The sequence below is a fragment of the Podarcis pityusensis genome (assembly GCF_964106645.2).
Source record: "Podarcis pityusensis genome assembly, chromosome: 1".
In the NCBI taxonomy this organism is placed as follows: Eukaryota; Metazoa; Chordata; class Lepidosauria; order Squamata; family Lacertidae; genus Podarcis; species Podarcis pityusensis.
The window spans coordinates 61,359,075-61,384,057 of NC_138028.1; the positions used below are offsets into that span (position 1 = coordinate 61,359,075).

The 24,983-nt window shown below is 41.7% G+C and overlaps 1 long non-coding RNA gene across 3 annotated transcripts in view; it reads right to left on the reverse strand.

The window, feature by feature from the left end:
- Window positions 1-3,741: 3,741 nt before the first annotated feature.
- The window catches only part of LOC308464978, a 38,323-nt gene continuing 17,081 nt past the window's right edge, over window positions 3,742-24,983 (reverse strand). For 2 of the 3 annotated variants that reach the window (XR_013980205.1, XR_013980207.1), the window contains 2 exons: window positions 10,906-10,985; window positions 3,742-5,534 (listed from right to left, as the gene is read on the reverse strand). This is a non-coding gene — a long non-coding RNA (uncharacterized lncRNA). The remainder of the gene's footprint in view (window positions 5,535-10,905; window positions 10,986-24,983) is intronic. The other variant, XR_013980206.1, reaches the window with a different exon arrangement.

Here is a 24,983-nt window from a genome sequence, read left to right on the forward strand (position 1 = left end):
CACCCTAAACTTCTTAAATAAATTATAAGGAGAAGGCCTCTGCTAATGGACCACATAAGAAGACTGCCTGTATTGAATCTTCACTTACTGTTTCTCTCTAACTCATTTCATTGACGAGTTTATTTAGGAGATCAAATACATATCCAGCATGCGCACTTCATTTTCTGCAGTGATCATTTTGAGGACATTAAGTGTGATGGCATTCAGTGAACACTTAAGAAAAATATGATTTAATTAAGTAAAAGCTGCATGGGGCAAATGATAAGATTCTGCTGAACAAAAGCTAATACAGCATGACTGAAATGAAATACACAGAGCAGTAAGAGAGGAGAACACATAGACTAACCATAGTAACAAGAGATAAACAAGAGACTGATTGGACGTGAGCTAATTGTGGGATAACCAACCTCATATAACCAGCATGCTTAAGTCTAATTAATGCATAAAGAGCTTAATGCCATAGAGTAAGCTGTCCTGCCAGGCTTAGGTCACTCTCCCTCACCTTAGGAGGAAGGTAATCGAGCCTATAGTCCCCTTTCAGACGACCAGAGAAGCTCAGTGAGTGAAGAGAATCTGAGTTGGTTGCTCCAAGCTCAGACTGCATGACTTTTACAAGCCATTCTTGTGTTCCTATATCAACAGTTTAAGAACTTTCACCCCTGTAATGAAGCCAAGTAGCACTGCCTGTGTTTTCCGACTGCTGTATGGAAAAGCACATGAACCTGACCTTGGGAGAGTTTGTATGTAAACCATTTGTAACTTACCAAATGTGTAATCTTTTCCTATGCTGAGGGAAGAGGGAACTATTTTGGAAGGAATTTAGAAGGACACATACTGTATTTTAAAGGTCTAACAGCCTATATTTCCGTGCTTTACTTTGCTACATGTTTTGTGGTTTTAAATCCCTGCTAGCATTCTCTCACTAAAGAGTACTTGCTCCAAACCTGGACCTTGGCATCCAAGAAATTCTCTTTTTACGTGTATCTTTCCTTGCCACCAACACTAATAAAGTGGGACAACCACCTGAAAAGGTCTAGTGGCTGGGAATGAATGGAGCGAAGATGGCTATTGAGGAGCTTAGGAAAACAGTGTTTGCCTCAAAATGGTTAGCTTTACAAATGGAAATAAAGGAGATTAAATTGACTGCTGAGAATATGGTAGGAGCAGTCAATACAAAGCAGGAAGGCAATCAAATTTGGAATGACTTGCATTGACTTGGAGCATGGGCAGATGAAGCAATTCAGCGCAGAGAAGTGCAAGGTAATGAGCCTCGGGATTAGAGCAAGACTAGGAAATATATCTTTAATGGCCATATGCTTCAAAGCATTGAGCAGGAGTAGGATCTGGCGACAGAGTTGGATACCACACTAAATACCCTTGGCACAGGACAGAGGATAAGTTAAAATGCAAATGCAAGCTCAACAATGGGAAGTATAAAAATATATTGGGCCAAATAAAACCTTAGCATAGGAACAATTCTAGCAAATGCCAGCGGAAACTGTAACAAAGCAAAACTCCAAAAGTCCAGCCGCTGCAGTGTAATGCGACTGAGCTCAATCGGAAGTTGTGGGCCTGAGTTTACACCAAACTGGAAATATTCTACTCAAGATGAAATCTGATAAAATCTTCTCAGGATAGAAGGCCTTTTAATATTCCTCGCATTTGAAACATGAAGTAGAATGGGTGGGTGGAGGCAGAGGGAAGGCAAGCAAGTGAGGGAATGGTTGAGCAAGGAAGGGGGAGGAGGTGGCAAGGCGTAAGAGGAAGCTGCTGCCCCACTGCTGATTTTATGATTTTATTATTCAATCCTTTACATGGCGGGGTTGCATTGCCGTTGCTGCTGTGTAAAGTAGCAGCAGCAATGGGGCAGTAGCTTACTGCTCTCCTATAGGCTTGCTGCTCCCCGGGCACTCGGTGAATAGGTTTCTTGCTCTTATATGGGATTTGATATATAAATTTTTCCTTGGCTTTTTTGCTGGCCCATGTAGGACCAGCATGGATAGCTGGCTCGGGTGAATATCTGATGTTTCCTCCCTTTATGGTCTTGATTTATGGGCTACTACTAAAATGAGGCTGCATTTTAAGCTGTATTTTAAGCCATATATTAACTGTTTGGTTGTTGTTGTTGTTGTTTTCTATTAAGTTTTATTGTAATTTATATTTGGTGTTAGCCACCCTGAGCCCGGCCCTGGCCGGGGAGGGTGGGGTATAAATAAATTTTATTATTATTATTATTATTATTATTATTATTATTACTATTTAATTAATTAAGCAATGAGAGAAGAAAGCCTATTCGCTGAGGCTGCCCAGAGAGAGGTGGCACTTGGAACAGGAGAAGAGAAGCAAGAGAAGCTGCTGCCCTTCTGCCACTTTACACAGCAGCTATGGAGACCCTGCTATGGAAAGCAGCAGTGACTTCCTCTATGTCTATGTTACTGGTGGGCTGGCTGCTTTTGGCCTAGTGTACCAAATCTTTATCTTCCCCAAACCCCATGAACCAACTTTGATGGTGATGTCAAGTGGCTGATAGATGGGTTATCTTGCCCACCTTCCCCCCATGAGCGGGGAGAGGAACATACCAGTGAAGCAGACCCCAGAAGGATTGCACTCTCTCCTCATCAATCCTGCTGGCTGCCAGGCTTTGATCCACCAGGAAACATGATGACAAAATTGTACTCAGCAGGACTGAGCCCTCCCCTGGGGGGGAGGGCACAACCACAGCTTCTGAAGGGGTCTGCTTTGCCAACACATTCCTCACAGGGAGCATGCAGTCAAAGCAACATTCAGGAGCCAAACCCACCCATCAGATGATGTGGCCCAGTAACAGGTGGGCATGATAGAGGGAAATGGCCTCATGGGCCAACTTGGATCACAAACTGACTCCCAGGCAGGAGATTCCCAACTCCTGGTTCACTTTTTTTCCAGGGACAGATTTCAGTGTCATAAATGGAGATGGATTTCTCAGTTTCTCACTTTTCCAATCTTAAATTCAGTTCAGTTTGCAAACTTTCCTCCGAAAAATTCATCAGCATTTTAGTGCACATTTCTTTTAATAAATAGGTTTTGCCCAATATACTGGTTGGCAAGTAATTTCTCCCATTGCAATGCTTTTTTAAATGTTATTTTCACCAATATTCAGTTCAGTTTGTCTTTTTATTCACACTTTCCCCTAACCAACACATTTTCATACACATATTATGGATGGAGAACTGAGTCATGATATTTGGAGAAGTGGGAATTTTGAAGGATAGCTGCGTTTAGCCCACGTAATGTTTTGGGAAGTGTGAATTATGTAAGTTCACATTAAAATGCAAGCTGAATTCCCCCGCCATCTCTAGAAGGAAGTGTTATCAAACAGAACACTGCCATGGAATCTGATGCTCACACTGAAAATGCTGCTCCATTGAATTCTCCCCCCTCCTTGAAGTTTAGTCACACTTATCTGTGTCATTTTCTTGCCTTCGCTCCATATTGCTGCCATCGCTGCTGCTTCAAATTATTTCATAACTAACATATTCTTGTGTTACATGTTGTATAACAGCTACTGAACTGGCAGGAGTATTTGGTAAAATACAATGTCAAAGAAATAGTTAAGTTCTCAACTATTATTACAAGGTTTTCTGCATTTAAGTAATAAAAATGTTGCATCTGAGCACAATAGATCATACACTGAAGCACTTTAAATGTCTCATGGCAATAAATGTCATTATGCTTTTCCCAGGAGAAAAAGCATGCACAATGTTGATAATGTAATAGCTTTTATTGAACCTTCCTATAAATCATCATGCACATGCTTTCAGGCCAAAGAGGTACCTTGGATACACTGGATAATGCAGATTGAGTTATTTTACTGAAATAATGCTAAGTTCAAAGGAGCATCGGGCTCAGACTATTTTCAATGGATCCACTGCCATTTCTATGATTGAGCCTGCAGTGTTTGCTAAATTTCAATGCATTTGACTCACTCATGAGGTCAAGAACAAACCAGGAAATGCATTTTTGAATGTTCTGCATTGAGAATGGTACTAGAGAGCAAACATAATAAATTCTATCAAACTTTTCCTGTAAGGCATAATAGAGTATTTTTAGCTTTGCAGAAAACATGGCTGGCCATTTTTTTATTACACATTGTTCTAAAGGATCTAGCTTTAAGTGTTTTTATCACTTGTATTTTATCTTGTTGGGTTTTGTTGTAAAAAGCAACTAACAAATGTAATAAATAATAAGAATCCATAAATGTGAATTTGCAGGTGTTCTCCAACAACCCGAATCACAACCGTACTGCAGGTTGTGCAAAAGTCATCACTTTTGGTAAGGATAGCCCTTTCTAGAAGTTACCTGATGAACAAAACAAGGGATGTGTTTCATTCCACTCCAAGTCTTTCTTGTGTGTGAGATTTTGTCATTTTATGTTGGGCAGATTGCACACATTATGTTCTCTTCTTCATTCTCCATGTGACCCATCTGGCCCCGCTTCTACGATTCATGCACCCATGAATCCTTGGAAAAATAGATATGTGAATTGTGCTCAGCTAATTCAGAGCCAGCACTGATGTCTATTGTTGTGGCAGTGATTTTCCTATATGATAATGAAAATCACTGGTCAGTTGTGGAAGGAAAGGTCTACTCTACCATTCAGATAATGGTTGCCCACTTCAGATGATTCTTTTCCTTTAAAGAAGAGGGAAGCATGTAGCAGCCATACCATTGCACTCAGGTCATAAGAACATAGGAACAACCTGTTGGATCAGGCCAATGGCCATCTAGCCCAACATCCCCGAAGTCTCCAGGGTCCATTTGGGGACATGACTGATGGCATGCAGAAGATAAAGCTTTGTGTGAACTGGCCCTAAGCTAATTTATGATCAGGTCTATAGGATAATGAGAATTGTCCATGGCCTTATATCCATGCAGTGCTCCATGCCAGCCAAAAGCCAAATGCTCAGTTTAGTTCTCAAGAAAACTTCTACTTATTTTGTGCCTGCTCCTGTCACTTAAACTGCAGGTTTTCTGTTGAGGTTTGCTTTTTTAGGTCTGATGGTTGCTCACAAATCAGCCAGGTGTTTAGGCAGCAAATATGCTCAAGTTCCATGCAGTAGCCTAATAAAGGTTAATTTAAATGCATGAGTAAGACAGGGAGTCAGATTTACCAATATCCAGCTCCCTCGTGCCTCAAGACATCTGCATTTTATATATGTTTTCAAAAATGTTTATCTTTGGTGTCCACACAGGTGGGCCATGCTAAGTGTTGCCAGAGATCGGCAGGTGGGATTATCGCACAAAATCTTCACAGCGTGGTGGCAAATCTCTACTCTTCCATAGCTTTCAATAGATTTATATATTGCAGAGCTTTACCAGAAGAAGTTGAATACAGCAGGCAACTTCTGTCTTGCGGTTGGTGCACGTTTTGCTCTCCATTCATACACGGCAATTGTCCACACAGCAAATGGGATGTGGTGGGCAGAAAGTTGGACGCTGAGGAAATCTCTGCTCAAGTCTTTGCTCAGCCATGAAGCATTCTGGTTATAGAATGCCTGGTGAAAAGTGAATCATAAATAAGAATAAGAATAATTAATAATCATACACTAGCACCAGTGAGTTGCTATCAACCTCATCAATCTCCCATGATCATTATGAGGAAAAATAAGATAACGCCTTCATGCAAGCAGGACTTCCCCTTCTGCCTCCACAGTCCTCACCCTGGCAAACCCCTAAAGCAGATTTTGAGGGCATGTAGGGGGTTGCAGGGAGAGATGAGTCCATTCTGCAAACAGTGCATATTCTGGTGGGGGCTGACACAATTGGATTTCACCCTGCTATCTTATCAATGGAAGACTGTGCTTAAAAACAGGGACCTGTGATTAATTTTCTTTTTTCTAAACGACAGTCATTCTTCCCACTCTCCGATATTTGATTGATTTGTAGGTCTCCCAAAGTGCAATGCTGGACTTTGTCTATGTGCAACACCCCACAACAGAATAATAACATTTTAATCTAACAGTGTTCTGCTTTAATGAGGGACTGGACTTTACACTAAGCACCCAACGCTTATGGAACAGAATATGGAACAGATTTATTTTATACAAATCAGCAATATTTCACCGACTTCTTAACTCCACCGCTATTTTCTGACCAGTCTCTCTGACCTATCTTCCTCCCACACAGAGGGTCTGCAATGATGCCCTATTCCTGAGTTTAGGCACGCTGTATAGCTCAAGCGTTCACTAAAAAAGGAAAACTGTGCTGAAGACATGCCAAGAAAGTGTCCTTCTGAAACAGATTAATTCATCAAAAGAGGCACCACACTGGACTCCACAGCAAAATAAACCAATGTGGCCTTCATTATTCAGACTTAGTTTTCAGTACCCAAGTTCTTTCTTGTACTAGCTCCCACTGGCATTGTCTCTATATGTAGGCTAATCTCTGCATTATGTGCCTTCAAAAGAGCTGGCAGGAATGTGAAGGATTTGAAGAAATATTATCCTTTATCTAGCACTCCTTTTGCTGCTGAAGGGTCCCTTGAGAATATATGACTCCTCTAGTTTGCCTTGCAGACCAGCTCCTTGAGTGAGACGGATTAACATACACTCATTTGCTCTTGTTTCTTTAACTTAATGTTTGTGACGACCCATTGTCCTCAAAAATGAAGATCTTAAATAATTTCATTCTCATAGTTGAGCACCATTTGGTGGTAAAGTGGGATACAAATTGAGTATATCCATCAATACAGCAAGCATGTCCTTATTAAAGTAACAAAACGTTTTACTTACCTCTCACCCTGCCTGCCATTACATCCAGAAATTCCACACTATGACCACATTCACACCACACATTTAAAGTTCTCTGGTGTCACTTCAAACAGTCGTGGCTTCCCTCAAATAATTATGAGAGCTATAGCTTCTTGAGTTTGCTGAGAGTTTAGGAGACCCCATTCCCCCCCAAAATGATTTAGCAATCAATCCTTCTTCACAGGGAATTGTGAGACTAGACAAGTGTTTATTGCGGGAAATTTATAGTGTTTATAGTGTGGAAATTTAACAGAGAAAATAACTGGCAGACAAAAGGATGAATGCCAGTGAAGGAGCTCTTGAAGCTGGTCTTTCCAAGCATTGAAATATTTAGGAGTGGGGGGAAGAAGCTGAGTTCTGTCCATGAATTCTCCAAAAAAGTTTGGAAAGAACCAGCCCATTCCAAACTGAAATGGGCAGATTTCTCCCATCACTACTCAAGTGTCTTCTGTAAAGAGATGATGAGTGCTAATTAACAAAAGTCTTTGCCTTCAAACTTTATAGTCCAAAATAAAAATGATGGATAGGTTCAGAAGCAGAAGTGAGGTGCAGCCATGGAAACATTAAAAGGCTCATTCAAAAGGTCTAGTTCTCTGAGCCCTTCAGACTCTGCATGATAAATTATTATATCTCCACTAAATTTCTGAGACTACCATGTCAATGTAGTCTGGAACCTTTAAATAAAGGGAAGCAGAAGCATGGAAACAAATTAAATACCACCAGATTTTTCATGTGTGCAACCTACTGTTTGACTTTGAACAAATGGAAACGTGTGTGACCTGATCAATCATAAAAGAAGTGAAAATATTCACTTCAGTGGCAAAATCACTAAGCAGGCTGGTTGTACCCAGGGCATTTCCAGTTGCATCTGTTGGGAGTGCACAATACCTATTCATTCCTAATTCTATTTTTGGAAGGGTGGTGGATGGGGGAGGTGAGCATTGGCTCTGCTGCCTCCACCCTTGACATCCTCACATTGAGCACACTGATTTGAAGGGGGGTTGTAAACATGTTCAGCTGCATGCATGTAAAGTCCTTCCTATTATCAGGAACATTGCATGATCAGGGGCCCAGATTGCAGAGATTCAGCAAAATGAGTTTACAATCCCACTTCAGACCTAACCAGTGTGGGAAAATTGATAATGGAGGGAAGTAGGGGACCCATCTAAATAGAGCTTCAGTACTGGCAACTGGTAATTCCTTATTTTCTCCGTTTCAGAACTGCCCTTTATGTAGCAGTTTTCTATCGATGGAGAAATTAATACGCCCAAACCATAATTTACACCCGATGAGCAATATAACGTTGGTATCAGATAGCACCTATCTAGGTTTTAATCTACATTCTAATCAGATTTTGTATCCCCCGTTGAAGCTTTGTGCAAATGCCTTTTCAAATACTGACAGTGATTATCTGAAGAAGCATTAAGTTATTTTGCCTGTGAGCCTTCTGTACAAACAAATCCTACATTCCACAGAGTCTTCATGCGTTTGTTTCTTCTCCCACTCCACCAACACTAACACTTACCAGCTATGTGGGCCTATGTGACACATAAAGAAAACAGAGATGTCAAGAAACGGGGAGGGAGGTGTGGGGGACCACCTAAAGATGGGTAGCTATGAAAGAGATAAAATTATTTCACAAGGTGGGGGGAGGGAGTGTTACCAAGACTTTCATGCTTATATACAGTAAGGAGAAGAGATTGTTACCATGGCACCAAGAGAATTTCTGGCTTGTGGACACAAACACATATGTGAACATTTCCTGAGACAGTAACCACAGCAAAACATACATGTAAAATGGTCAAAACTTTTCACCATTATGCTTTTAACTGTTTTTTTTTTGTTTTTTGTTTTGTTTCAAGGACTCTCTTAAAATTCGTGATGTGGTTGCTACTGCTTTCTACTGCTTGCTACTGTTAAATTATGGAAGGAAAGTCTGCTTTAGACTGATTTCTTCAAACAATCCCTTGTGAGCACAGAGACAGCCATATGCTAATGAAGTTTCAGTGTGTCCATACTTTCTCATTCACTTCCATGGAACTGAGCAGGGAGAACAATCACTACCTTACACATTGTAGATTTTTGAGGGGATGTGCTTGAGGGCACAATTGAACTCATGGGCACCGTGTTGGCAACCCCTTCATTAGAGGCACCACCTGGAGACTGTCCTGTTCCTATTCATTGTGATGCCTGGATAATTTTATTGAATATTTCATGTTGCATTTTACTGTATTCTTTGTATACGGCTCTGAGAACATTGGTGTAAAGTGGTCTAAAAATGGAATTACTAATAAGAAAACAATCATATAAGAAAACAAAAAGGGCTGAAAAACCAAGTCAGAGAAGCAAAACTTAAGAGTTCCTTAGAGGTCATTCTGAGACCCATTTTCTTCTGTGTTTGTTAGCAGCTGTACTTGGGTGGTAAAAACGTGTCTGCTGATTAAATTTGCTGATGACTACAGATTGGGAAGCTTTGTCAGAAGAGATAAGCATCAAAAAATTACAGGATGAACCACATGAGTTACAGAAATGGGATTCCGTTCAATAGTTGTGACTATAAGGTCATACACTTGGGAATCAATAATGAGCACTTCAGTAGCTGCTTGGACTTATCAGTAGGGAATCACAGAAAAAGAAAGGGAACTGTCGATCCCGGTTGATCGCAAGATGCCTATAAGCCACAAATAAAATATGGCCACATAAAGGAAAGTGCAAATCTAAGACATTTTTGTTGGCCTGGCATTTCTGATAGGAGTATAGGAAAATACTTCTGTTTGCACAATGCAATTATATGGTTTCCTTTAAGAATATTTTGGCAGATTTCTAATTTCTTTTCTGCATTTCCACATGGGAAAAGTGAGGGGGAAAGGGAGGTATTTGTAACTCTAGGGGCTCTAGGGGCCGTGAAATGCGGAATCTTGATATAGCTGGCTCCCTTCCCCTCTAACCTTTCCCAATGGGAAAGGTGAGAACCACCACTCTGAGTGGCAGCTGGAAGGGAATGCTAGCATAACATTGCAAGCCCTGAAGGGAACAATTGTCGGAAGCAGTATGACTCTGAATACCCGTTGCTGGGAATTGCAGGATGGGACAGGGCCGTTGCACTCAGGTCCTGTTTATGGGCTTCTGGTTGGCCACTCTAGAACAGGATGCTGGACTAGATAGACCTTTGGCCTGATTCAGCATGGCTCTTATTATTATTGTGGTGCTTCACCCACCTTCCCCTTCAAGTTACAACTTGAAGCGGCACTCCCAGAAGATGGTGTCCCATTTGGACAGTTGCTGAGGAGGCCCACAGGCTGATCTAAAAGGCCTGGTGCGCTGAATCCAGCCTGCAAGCTTTCAGGCCCCCATCCTTGAATTAGTGGATATATTAAAGATGCAGCCAGTCAGCTTGAGACAGCAGCAGCAGGGTGAGGTGTAGCAGTGGTTTGACTCAGTACAAGGCAACTTCATGTTGATAATGTCAGGTTGTGGAATTGGAAATGGAGGAAAGAGAACCCTGAGCATAGTCAGAGTCTGGGATAATGCAGAGAGAAATAGTCAGAGCATAGTCAGAGTCTGGGATAATGCAGAGAGAAAGTAAAAGAGAAGGGGCAAAAGGGCAAGAGGCAAATGATTCTTGGTGGTATATGAAGCTTCACACTACATACTGTCAATTTTCTCCTTGAAAAAAATGGTGCTGGAGATGAGGACTTGAAATCACAAGTAAAAGGAGGGAAATGACAGTAAGAGTTTTATGTCTTATCTCTTGCTATTCTCTTCTAACTCAGTTTTGTAAGTACATTGATCAAAATCCAGAGGCTTACAATCCCTCTTTGGTAATAGAACTTCTCTGTGTGTGCGCAAAGAGGGAATTGCATTCACTAGTATCTCTGGCACATTCAGCCAGAACCACACTGTGAGAAAGTGTAATGAGCCAAGAAGACCTCAAAGCAGTTGCAGATTTTTAGCTTGATCAATACACACACACACACACACACACACACACACACACACACACACACTCAAACTTACATACAGATAGGAACATATTGTAAGACCATCCAGCCTTGGGGTTTTGAACATGATCTCCTTGGGATTCCTGAAACACATTACAGTTCAGAAAGATGCTTACATTTCCACCCGGAAGTGTTCTGACACAGTCCCCCTTCTGCATCTTCATTTACCCTCTATGTCCCCTTTACTTGAAGATTGCTGCAAGCAAAGCAAAATGAAAATGAGTTTGATAGTGTCTGCTGCTGCTTTCTTTACATCCAGGCTGTATATTACATGCTGGCAAGATTTAAAAACGGAGCAGTGTTCCTTTCTCATTACAATGATTCTAATGAAAATGATAAATGGGTTCAAATAAACTCAGTTCAAGTGACAAGTGATAAGATCGCCTGGAATGGGACTTCCGGGTTGGCGCCATCGCCGAATGGCGGACTCCCTCCGAGCTCCGGAGGGAGCCTGCTCGGCAGGGGCTGGGTCCTACCGCACCGGCGATGCGGGGACCCTTAAAAACCACGGCCACGAGGGCCGTGGACATGGAGACTCGGCTGGCACCGTCAGCGCCCTCCCGACTCGTGAAGGAGCCTTTTTAAAGGCTACGGATCGGGTGCCGGGGAGAAGCGTGGTGCTTTGAGTCCTCTGCTATCCCTGCCGAGCGCAGCCGCATGCCATCCGGCGGAGAGCGCTGACTTCTTCCATTGAAAATTCGGACTTTTTAACAACAACCCGTGAGTAATTTGGAAACTGGGTTTAAAAGGAGGGAAAAAAAAGAATTTCCTTTCGATTTGGACACGAGCGGGGGGGGATCCAAAAAGGAAGTCAGTCCCCCCCGCTATTGTAAACCTTCTAAGACAAGGACGGGGAAACCAAGGTCCAAAAAGATTTGTATTGCTGATAAAACCTAAGAATTCCACGATGGGAAATTATAAGAACTGTGCTGGAGGACGAATTGAGGGAGAAGAAACGTAACCCCCCCCCTGGGAACCGGGGTGATTGAAGAGAGAGCCTGGTGAAAAGAGTCGGAGATTTTGACAGCTGTCAAAGTAGCTGTCAAAGTCGGAAAGCAGAGAGGATTTTATTATGAGAACTTTGCTGGCTAAATTTGTTACAATTTGCTACAACTTTTTAAAACTTGGATACAAAATGGCGAAAACATGGATAACAATCGGACTTTTGGACTAGAGAAAACAAAGTTACAATAATCCCCCTAGAGGAGTTTCGGGACATTACAAAGATGGTTGTAAGTGGAAAAATACCATTGGAATTTTATAGAACTGGTTATCTTCTGGGAAAGCTGCAAAACGGAAATAATATTTTGTCTACAGGGTGTACAGCTAAAGGAGACAATAGAATTTTCTATTGAAGAAAGGAAGGGACTGAACGCAAGTTTTTGTTCCTGAATAACAATAATCCCTGCAGACTTACTAAGCTTCTGAATTAGAACGTTTCAGCAGCGGAACAAGAGGAAACTGGACTACAATTTGGAAAGAACAATGGGGGGAGCTTTATTAAAGATCTGAAGCTAAGTGCTTTAAAAAATAAATTATGTAAGGGAAAAAACAAAAAACAAAAAAAAAAAAAAACCAGCAAGGAGTTGGGGGAAAATAGGTGATTTATGGATTGTAAGAATTCCAGGCGGATAACATGGTTTGGTGGTCAGGGGGAAATTAAACCGGGGACAGAGGGGGAGAACTAAAATCCAAAGGCTTGTCAATTTCTTTCTTTGAACTGGTTTTGTTTCATCTATTCTATCTTTTATTTCTTATTTCTGATATTTTTATTATGTGGGGAGTCTTTATTATTAAAAAAAAAAGGGAAATTGTGGAATAAAAATGGGGTGGGCCCTGGGAAAGAAACTTTTGGCTTTTTATTAAGGGTATTGATGAGGAGTGTAGAAATTTTAAATTCGAACAATGGTCTAAACAAATTAAGTTTTTAATCAGAATTGAGAGCTTGTGGAGCCAACAATATGAAACAGGAATATGATAGGGGTGGGGGAAGGGGGGAGTCCCAGAAAGTGGATATATGAAAATAAGGTTCTGAATGTATTTTAACTTTTTACTTTCTGTATTTTTGAAAATTTTAATAAACATTATTTAAAAAAAAAAAGATCGCCTGGAATGCTCTCTGAGACCCAATTCTGTGGATTCCATGATGCCATTATCTTCTTTGGACTGTAATGAAATTGGTGGTGGTTTTTCAAAGGCCTATCCCATGTGACACACTCAAATTTCTCTGGGATGGTGTGATAATGTTCATCCAATCTCAGACCCAGGCCATCGGTGTTACAGAGCTGCTGGAGAGCTAGAACCAGCACATCTCCACAAGAACCGCACATACTCAACAGGTTAAAATTCTGACATGCAAATCAATATGAATAAGCAAATTGCACAAATAAGCAGACTGTGCAAATAAGCAAATGGTGCAAACCAGCAAACTGTGCAGATAATCAAACTTCAAAGTTACAGGAAAGTTCTATAATTACAAAATGATTTTTGCACTGCTCTGCTGCTCTATGGTAGGCTGATACGTCAATCCCTTTCAAAGGTTCTTAATCATCAGCAGAGCTGGAGCAAAACTGTGTTGTGTTCTCAAATATTAAAGCAGTCAGGACCCACAGATGTTTGCTATAAGCACCTACCTCCACAGCTACCTACAAGCAAAGTCCTTCTTCATTTTGCACCTTGTATTATATGCATTTTACAGCTTCAAGAATTAAGGGCCATGAGGCTAGGTGTAGCAGGGCAATGTGAGAATATTGTCTTCATGTCTCTAATGCCCCCCATTCTCAATAGTTGGCTTCCATTGAAGTTGAATGCTACATTTCTGTACTTCAACCCACAAGTGTGGAAACCCCAGAAAATTTACAGTAGCAATGAACCCCTGGTGACTTCAAGGTCTTTGGCAGTTAAGGTAATTTGTTTTGTGGGACCCAGCTCTTTAGCTGAACATGTACAGCTTCATTCCATTTGGAATGGATCTATTTGTTGTTACAGCTGCATATTCTGCTGCTGTAACTTGCACTGGGATCTTTCAGTGAAGGGTGGGTAAGAAGTCTTATAAAAGTAAAGGGAATCAAGTCCTTCTCTACCAATGTAATTGTGGGGAGCTGTGTTTAAGCAAAATTTCTTCTCTTCCCTTACCCCCAGGCCACTTTGGAGAGGCCCATAGACTCATCTCCCACCCCAAAATGATACAACAGCTTAGGGACAATATCTTTAAAGTACATTCAAAGCACATTTGCCCCCCTCAAAGACTTCCGGGCACTGTAGTTTTTGCCTCACAAAGTTACAATTCCCAGCTACCCTTAACAAACTGCAGTGCCCAGAATTCCTTGAGGAAGAGAAAGTGCGTCAAGTGTGCTTTAAACGTAAAGTGTGTGTGCTGCCAGAAGCACGTTCTTTCTACCTCCGATCAGGGCTGATGCCTCCTCACTGTCCTCTGCTGGTGATGATATTCCTGCAACTGCAAGAGTAGGATTTGCTGCCAAGGAGTGTGGTGGAGTCTCCTTCTTTGGAGGTCTTTAAGCAGAGGCTTGACAACCATATGTCAGGAGTGCTCTGATGGTGTTTCCTGCTTGGCAGGGGGTTGGACTCGATGGCCCTTGTGGTCTCTTCCAACTCTATGATTCTATGATTCTAGGATAGTCCTCTGTCCATTTGGGATCACTGTATGTCTGCATGCACAAGATTCATTTGACCTTTTTTACAAGTAAGACTTGCAATGAAGTGTTGCTGCATTAAGTTAGTTACCCATGTTTTCTTTCATGATACTACATACCATGCCTTCTCACACCTCCACCCACTGTTTCCCATTCTTTTCCTCAACAGGCATATACTCAGCACTTCCCTCCCTTTTGCTTATGCATTCCCCCCCCCCCAAGTTTATTTTTATTTTAGGGGAGTACTTTTGAAAAACTGGGGGAGGGGGTATCATCCAGATCTATTGATACCTTTCTCTTGTCCATGGATGGTGTTGCTTGAGCTACCTAAGAATTGGTACTCGGAGAACTCATTCACTATGAGTAAATAAAAAGGTAAAGGGACTCCTGACCATTAGGTCAAGTCATGGCCGACTCTGGGGTTGCGGCACTCATCTCGCTTTACTGGCCGAGTGTCAGATAACTGGGGACTGAGAAGGGGGAAATGATGGGAAAATACAGAGATAAGCCTCCAATCATAAGTAGTTGCACCTCATCAGAGGGGGAGGATGACGAAGGGTTGTCAGGAAGCAATGAATCAGGGAGGGGGGAGCAATTTCTGGAGCTTAGCTCTTCACGTCAGAGAGGAAGGAAAAGGGGAGGGCTCCGGAAGTGGTTATGTTGGAGAAAACGAAAGGAAAGGTCAGTCTCTGCAACTGATACTGAATGAGCCGGATGTGCTCTGAGAGCTCTGTGTGTAAATAGGAAAATGGACCTAATAAAACCTGTAAAACTGGCTGGAGGCCCGGACTCTTATCTCTTCTAGCACCCACCAATCATCCTTGACACCGAGGGAGCCGGCGTACAGCTTCTGGGTCATGTGGCCAGCATGACTAAGCGGCTTCTGGTGAACCAGAGAAGCACACGGAAATGCCGTTTACCTTCCCGCCGGAGCGGTACCTATTTATCTACTTGCACTGGTGTGCTTTCAAACTGCTAGGCTGGCAGCAGCAGGGACCGAGAAACGGGAGCACACCCCGTCGCGGGGATTCGAACCGCCGACCTTCTGATCGGCAAGTCCTAGGCTCTGTGGTTTAACCCACAGCGCCACCCGCGTCCCAATGAGTAAATATGCTAGGTTTATTTTCAAGCAGCATCATATCACATTTTCCCTCCCTTCTTCAGGAGAAACTTTCATACCCTATAGTTCATCTGTAAGGTTCATTCACCCATAGCAGGTGTGGGCAACCTTTGGCTCTCCAGATGTTGTTGAACTACAACTCCCATCCATGATCAAGGGCAACCAACATGAACAAGGCAAGGGAATGGAATGATTCCCCCGCAAAAAAAGGTTGCAGATTATTTTGGACCAACTAGGCAATTTGAACTCTCTCATGAAGGGAGTCCTACTTATTTATCTTTTTTTTGGGTCCAGCATAAAAAGTGCTTGGTAGGATGCATTTATGTATATAATAAAAGAACTTCTCAAAAGAAAAAAATCAAAGAGAATATTTATATGACACAGAATGTGATAGGAGCACATAACACAGAAAAAACACAATGGTAACAAGGAGAAAGATATTTCAAAAGCTTTCTAAGGATTTTAAGGAGCATGTCAAGAATTTTACTCAGCTGGTTTTTCTAAGCTGTCCCAAAGGGCAAGATGAAGAGCAATTAGTATATTCCTACCTCAATAGGCAATGAAGTCTCCTATGCACCTAGGCACCTCTTCCTAGTTCCTGTTGGTTCACCAGCCATGGCTGTTCCTGGACAGAGATGTCATTGTCACTATAATCCCTGTTCTAGTAACCTCTCAGCTGAGTGGTTGCAATGTGCTCTCTGTGGAGCCATCCTTGGGCCAGTCACTGCCTCTCAGCCTAACCTACTTCATAGGGTTGTTGTGGGAATTATATGTGGAAGTGGAGAACCATGTATGACACTTTGAGTTCCTTGGAGAAACATGTGATATATACATGCAATCCATCAAAGTACCCTGTGCAGGAACATGGGATAAAGCCGTTTCTGTGGTGGCAGAATACCCTCCCCTCTGAGACCCAACTTGCACACATATTTGATTGGGAATTTTTGGTGGACTCATGGATGTAACTGGGACCAGTTGCAAACTTAATTAATTAATTATCTACCAACTTTGTTGTTAGAAATGTGTGGTTTTAATAGTGGTTGTAATTTTTCTCTCTCAATTAAATGATGTGTGATTTTATTTTATTTTTGTTGTGTTTTATATTGTAGTTCATCCTGATATTCATTTCATGAAAGAAGGGCTAGCCGCTGAAATCGTAAATAAATAAATTTTCACAGCCTTGCAGGTAAACACAAACTTTGAAAGAATTTCTTTTTTTATAAATAAGATTTATTCATTTTCCAATAAAAATATTTCAATTATTAATAAATAAATCATATCAAATCATATCATATACACTATCACCAATTATATATTCCAAATTAAATTAAATTAATTTCTAGGGACTCCTCATGTTCTGGTTTCTAGAGGAAATGCCTTTTATTTATGTTCTGCTCTCTTGCTTGTTGGTTCCAATTTCAAAATTCTGATTGTCCATCTTCATCTTATCAATCTGTCAGTCTCTGGTATGTGACTCAAAATCTTGTTTCAACAGGTCTTTATATCTAATTAGCATGCAGGTGGCTTATATTCCATATTTTCCTTTATTAGCTTATTTTGAAAAACAGTTCTCTCTCGGTGATCTCACTTTGAAAGAATTTCTGATCAACACTTTTTAATAGTGGACTTTTAAAATTTCCTAAAGGCTAAATCATGACCTAGGAATAATATTTATTTCCTTCCCTTTGAAATTCTCTGCCCCTACTTTGCTTCTATAAGCTCTCTTTTTTGGCCAGCATTTCCAAATAATAATGATCTCTTAAGTTCCACAAATAAGACTCTTGAACTTACATTATATTTGAGCTTTCCTCCTTTGATCCCACTGTTTCATTATTAACTGCCCAGAACCTCATTTACTCCCCCCACATCTTCTCATCTTCAGTCAGTGTTATAGGCACAAACAACCAAAAAATGATCGTTCTGAATTAGCCATGCAATCTTAATAATGTCTACTCAAAAGTAAATTCTACTGAATTCAGTGGAACATCATACTCATAGCTAAATGGCATTAGGATTGCAGCCTTAAACTCCTTATTTGATCCATTGTTATTTGTCTTGAATTCAACTGGGCAAAGTCCAGTCTTACTTGTCCCTGACTTGCAAACACTGAGGTGATAGAAAATGGCAAGCCAAAGAGAACAGGATGAAAACGGCAGAGACAAGAGGTCATAAGACTGAATCAAGCTTAAAATGAGAGCAAAACTAACTCATATTTTCATATATTTGTCTCTATATTCTTTGTGAGATGTAGGCCATCACATAAGGTAAAAATCATTAAAGGCACATTTTATATACTGGGTGAAAAGATACCATAATCAGATTAAACTAAACAAAAGTGCATCGGCTTTTGGGACTAGAATGATTCTAGCCACATTATTCTAATATGTGGAAAGGTTAGAATTTGGTGACCTTTCTTTTTCATTTTGCATATGCAGAATTTTTGAGCATGCAGAATGTTTTCCTTGGTTAACTCCATGCTTGTCTTCCAAATAAAAATAATTCAAAGTTCTTTTCTATAAAGGGTCTTCTCACTCCACAGGTGGGAATGACTTCCATTGATAAGATCATGTTGTTCAGACAATCCAATACCATGTAGCTAATGGAGGGGTATGTTACATCATGGTGCATGATGTCAAGGTATTAATGACTGTCAAGAGATCACTGACAGGCCATGCAATTCAAATGATTGATGAAAACAGATTTATAGTTCTAAGGAGACAGTGAACATAAGCTGAAAAAGCAGAGTATCGTTCAGGAAAAGAAATAATGATTTGTTTAAAGTGTTGTTCCAGAAAATAGTTTGATAGCATACATGCACCTACATTACAGTTTTAAACTTGTTTAAATCTGGCCTGCCTTCTACCAAGAATTTTGAGAATAGCAGTTTCGTGGGAGTCTAGATTTTCCTCTGTTGAAGGTTCACAGGAAACTACAGATCCTGGAGATTCTACAAGACACGCTGGCTAAACTAGTTTGAAACTGGTTTAGCAATGCAATCCTATACATGTCTGCTCAAAAGCCCCATTGAATTCAGTGGGGTTTACTACCATGCTACTTAATTCGTAATGTGGGCACACTCCACAAGTGAATTTAAACATTTTATTGACTATGAGAACTATAATACTGTACAGCAGTTTCCAATGAAGAATTCTTGCCAGTGTGTCAATAATTGAATAAGAGAATCTGAAAATAATAATAGATAATAGCTTTATGTCTTTCCTGAAAAACCTATTGATAAGCAAGAAAAAAGCAAGAGGTGGTTTCTGATGAAACTAATAGAAATACAAATTAGCAGTGGTTTGGCTTTTTTTCAAAATAAGGAAGAGAAAGGGAGAGAAAAACCCCTTTCAGTTCAATAGGACAGGCTTAAAGTTTGGCCATTCTCTTTATTCACTAAATGTTTTTCTCAGAACCTTCTTCCAAGAAGGGAAAACTTGATCTTGCCTCGTGTGAAATCAGAAAGCACCTCAAACTTCTTCTCTAAGTGCTCTTTCCTTTTAAGCCAGTTTCTGAGAATTGGAAAATGTCAGAAAACATTCCTCATTTTTGTAACTCCTCAATTCACAGCTCCGTATCCTTCAGAGTGAGATGCTGTTTTGTAATTCATAGCATCCTGCCATGCAGGTGTTGCCAATTAGCCTAACCTGTAGCTTCCTACTTTCTTTCCCTGAGTTTTCTAATAGCATGCTCTATGACAATAAGGGCAAACTGTTCTAAAAAATAAATAAAATAAAAGGAATGTAAACAAGCTGGAGGGGGGGAGGTGAAAGAGAAAAAATGAGAGATATTGGTGAGTATTGTGGAGGGGAGGAAATAAAAGGGTAAAATATTATTCCCATGAAAACAGGTAAATCTAATCTCCTATCTCCGTGAACTTCTTGCTGCACCTATGCTGTTTTCTAATATCCAATTAAAGCAAAGCCAACAGGCAATAAGAACGCAGCACAAAAAAAGAAAAAGGAAAAAATGTATGATTTTATACTGCAAAGGAGGCCAGAAATAAGAAAACAGCTGGGCCATGGGAGGGGAGGAGGTAATGGAAATAAAGCTGAACAAGCTGAACAATGAAGCACAAATGAAAACCACCCCTTTGTCATGGGTGTGGTATTCTAATCACAAGGGACACGGGTGGCGCTGTGGTCTAAACCACTGAGCCTCTTGGGCTTGCTGATCAGAATCCCCGTAAAGGTGTGAGCTCCCATTGCTCTGTCCCAGCTCCTGCCAACCTAGCAGTTCGAAAACACACCAGTACAAGTAGATAAATAGGTGTTGCTGTGGCGGGAAGGTAAACAGCATTTTCATGCACTCTGGCTTTCATCACAGTGTTCTGTTGCGCCAGTAGTGGTTTAGTCATGCTAGCCACCTGACCCAGAAAGCTGTCTGTGGACAAACACCAGCTCCCTTGGCCTGGAAGCGAGATGAGCGCTGCAACCCCATAGTTACCTTTGACTGGGCTTAACTGTTCAAGGGTCCTTTACCTTTAACTTTTTTACTTATTCTAATCACAACTGGGAAAGAACCAGGATGATTATAGCCACTCATGACTTTTCCAGGTGGGCAGTGATTGCAGCCTCTCACTCTCCACCGCCATCCCTAGGAGCCAGATCACATATGTTTGTAAGCCTTTTGGGAATTCCCTCAACCAGCAAGATCAGAGGGCAAGACTCCTTGCCAGAAAGCTAGCTTCAAATGGCCCAATCAGAGGCCCCACCAGTTGGAGAGTGCCTTGCTGGCTGGCTAGGCATTGGTTGATGCCTTGCCTGGTCAGGGAACATTGTAGATTGGCCTTCTTGGGGAGGCCATAATCCTTGGCAAGACCCTGAAGCAGGAGGATATACATGCAATGGCTGAGCCAAAATTCTACCTACATCTGTAATCAATAAAGTTGTGGCCATTTTGAATCCTGATTGTTGTCTGCTTGAGTTTGTTCTATCACATTTCACTTAGCCACTGCCTAGTGAAGGGTGGCACTGGGACTGGGAATGCAAACACACACACACTTGAAAACCATATGGCCTATAGTTTGGAATGAATGAGAGTTGCAATATAAATGCGAGTTGCTCTGCCCTAATTCTGATTCACAAAGGGGTTTCTGGGAAGGCTGGCTTCCAAAAAGAGGCTAATATAGAAACTGCTTTCTTGTGTATCCTGTGTAAACGTCCTGTCCTTTTTATCCTTGTTTAATTCACTTTACTCTGTCACCAAAGGTATACATAAAGTCACAATTACCGGAGAACTTGTGTACACGTTCCCCGCTGACACAAAAGCAGCAGTTTGCTAATAAATACTAATCTTTGAACTGTGTGGAGATTGACGTGATGCAGGGGCGCAAACGAGAAAGTGAAAAAGGAGGTTTCTTTTAAGGCATCTGTAATAGAAACATGGAGCTTGAGTGATGGCTAGGGAGGAGGAATCAAATGGAGAAGCTTCAAATGCCTGAGAAAATGGGCTTAAAAGGTCTCTGTCCATCTGTGCTATTTTTCATACAACAATGGATCCTTTCTGCTTGCGTCTGTAATGCAGGTCAAATGGAGTGCATGGCTGCATCTGTGACAGAGTGCCAATCACCCAAGGGCTGCTTCTCAGATACGGAGCCACACTTGTGCATGCAACATGTGAAGGGTTAAACAAGCAACATTGTTTTGCCAGATGTCTGGATTCCACAACTGGCTTCCAGTTGCACTGTATAAAAAACACCTGCATGGCCATTTTCACATTACACAGCATCCAGATTTTTAGACACGAGTGTGAAATGTACAGACATATTGACTTTTTAAGTGCCTTGCTAATAGCTGCTAAGGTGCCAAACTATGAGAGCGTCTCAAGGCTCCTGCAGGAAACTGTGTTTATGACATTGGGTAAGCTCTGTCAGGCTGTTAAATGTCAGAAAGGGAAATTGGATCCTAGAATGAAACAAAGTCTACCTGAGCTCCCTCGCTTCATCTTAGGTTTCCCCATGTGCCACCAACATTCCTATTACATGAGCTGGTGTACTGAGGCTGGTGTACTAATATCAGCAAGCCTGGTTCTGTGAATTACACAGAAGAGACTCACTAATTTGTAGGAAGGATTCAGTTGTTGGCATCCATCTGTCTCGAGAGACAATGGAGTGCAGCTCTGGGGGTGAAGGCAAATCCTTGCACCCAAGTGACCTCCCTGAGGCGCAAGCAGCGTGTATGGAAGTCCTGGCCTGCCCAAATGACAAGACCTTCCTCTTGGCCTTGCTGATGTGGTCCAAATGAAAGCAGAGCAATACAGTTGGCACCAGCTTGGCTGCAGGCATTGCCGGAAGGAGGCATACAAGGCGCCATCCAACCGTCTTAGAGACTCCACTCTGGATTTGTGTAGGGTTTACTCCAAAGCGTTTTCTTCTCCCAAAGATGTCCTGTAGGTCAGCAGAGTTTTAGGATCAGAGTTTTCCTTTTTCCTAGATGGGCTACCTTCCCAGGTTGACGAGCCCCATCTGCCCCTAACAGCCCTCTACACCACAAGCAAAAACTGCCTTCTTGAACGTTGGGCCCACTATTGGTCTCTTCCACTCAATCTGCTGGAGCCTGTCTTCACATGCAGGGGGAAGTCATTAACTCACTGAGGGTCTGAGACCCATTGTCTATCCTCACTTGGTTTAACCAGACAGTCGAAGCCATTCCTGGGGTGTGGCCGCTGTCGCATGCTGACAGTTTCTAGGAGCTACAGGCGAGAACTCTGTGCAGGGTGGGGACCAGAGGTGGACAAACTACCCTAGAAGGAGTAAAATGTGTCCCGCAGCAGGGATAGTACCCCTCCCCTAACCTCCAATACACAATTGGATCTAATTATATACCAGCAAATGTAGGTTTCCACAGTTACAGTGCATTAAAGTTCTCTGGCACAACGAACCCACTTTTTAAATAAATAAATAAACTGGCTTTTTTGTGATGGGGAAATGCACTCGGAAGTGTGGAATAAGAATCAGCTGATGGGAAATTGTATAAACAAATCAGAATGCCCAGTCAAAGAACAACAGACATCATCTATGTTTTGTGCAAACAAATCAGGATAAATATTCAGTAAATAATATATGGTATCTAAAGGTGCCTTAAGGCAATTCTGCTCTTTGCACAGGTGCTGGGGACCTGGCCCAGTGATTTTTCCCCTTCCTCTTGTGTAGCTCAGGCCTGCTGAGCATAGATCTAATTCAAAGCAAGGCAAGAAGTCAGGAGAGTCTGGCAGACTCCTTAAATCATGCAGTACTATGGGCTGTTGAACAGCCACAGAGCAAGGAGCAGCAGTGCAACTGTTGACTGAGACACTAACTTCGATCCCCTATGGAATAGCCATTCATTCTCCCTGACTGCCTTGCTCTTGCTGCGAGGGGTAGAGGCAGGCCTTCCGAAATGGACGCCAAAGCGAAGCTAATGTGGCATTATAATTCTTTGTCCAGCTTTAGAAGATCTCTCGTGCAACAGTGAAGCAGTTTCAGATGCACTGATGGCTAAAGATCAACAGCTGATTTCCCCACATCTTATATGAGCTTAAGGCAAAACCTCTTCCTCCTTTTAATGGCAGGCATGTGGCAGAAAAGACAAGTAATGCTAAAGACGTCAATGGCCAATATAAGGATGGGCATCCACAGACTGGGGGAAACAGCCTTTACTCTCCAGTTTGGATAAAGGTTGTCATGGTTACCAAAGCTGCTGTAGGAGACAATCAATCAAATCCACAAGCCTGGTTTGGGCTTGTTAGGAGAACTTCAAATTCAAAGTAAGATTAACTTCTGAACCAATTAATGGAATGACCACCCTGGAGAAACATCAGCAGCTACACATCTGGTAACTATAGCAACCTTGGACAGGTTGATATGAAATGTATAAGGAACTTATTTATAAGGAATAGGAATTTATTCTAAATCTTTAGTCTAGCAGGAACTGTTAGTCTCTTTATTAAGATTAAGTTTGTCAATAGCCTTCATGGTTAACTTGATAATTCTTGTTTATTTAATTCACAATTATTACTTTGGCACCATTAAACACCCACACATTTCATTTATATTCAATCATTAAGGCTTTGAACCATTGTAATCTACACATCCAGAAGTTGTAAAATATCTGAAACACCTTCTTGATCTTCAGAGCATCATTCCCCAACCTGGTACCCTCCTGTAGTTTTGTCACTTCAGCCCCAGGAGCTGATGGGAGTTGTGATCCAGAACATTTGGAGGACTCCAGGTTGGGGGAAGGATACCTCAGAGGGTTGAGGAAATAACAGACACTCTGGGACATGGGTAATGAATCCTTGGAATATGGGCCACATCCGGCCAATGGCAAAATGAATCAGCGGCTGGGCCCCCTGCTATTGCCACTGCTGTTGATGGCTTCTTGTGAAAAATGAGGTTCTTAAATTGTCCCAATGGGCAAGAGGGTAGTTACCAGACAGGATTCAAGAGGGAAAATATTTTAGACACACCAGCAGAAGACCAGTGAATGCATTTCAGTTTAGAAAAGATATAAGCAGGGTTGCATCAAAAAGAAATCGGCAGCAGAAATACAGGAATGAATCCCAGGGAAGGGAGGAATAAGGAACAATGTATGCAAATAGTGATTGTAAGGAAAACAAAGTAGAATATGAGTAAGCAACTATGAAACTTTACACAGAAGAACAACATGCAAGATCAGAATCTTTAACTATTAATTATTGCTGAAAAGGTAAAGGACCCCTTGACGGTTAAGTCCAGTCAAAGGCAACTATGGGGTTGCATCACTCATCTTGCTTTCAAGCCAAGGCACTGTTTGTCCACAGACAGCTTTCTGGGTCATGTGGCCAGCATGACTAAACCGCTTCTGGCGTAATGGAACACTGTGACGGAAACCAGAGTGCACAGAAACACCGTTTACCTTCCTGCCACAGTGGTACCTATTTATCTACTTGCACTGGTGTGGTTTTGAGCTGCTAGGTTGGCAGGAGCTGGGACAGAGCAACAGGAGCTTACCCCGTTGCAGGGATTCGAACTGCCAACCTTCCGATCAGAAAACCCAAGAGGCTCAGTCATTTAGACCACAGCACCACGTGTGTCCCCAATTATTGCTGAATTGACCCACCTTAACTCCCCCAGCCCTCTAGTTAAAGCTTACTGCATTATCCTGGTTCTTCAAACAACATGGCATTTTAGTTTCAGAGAAAAACATAACTCCCAATCTGGAGTGAAATTCCAGGAATCTTGGATGTATGTCTTAGCTACATGCTACTAGTATTAGATGCGTGTTATGATTACAAATCAGGAAGTACACTGATTCTTCATTACATTGCAGTGTGTCCCTTTGAAAACAGGTGCAGGGGGTGCTGGCACCAGTGGTGTATCCACATACCTGCCCAATGACATTACAATTGCTGCTTCCTCCATCCTTCACTTGGGGCATGTGCAGAGAAGAAGCATAACCTAATC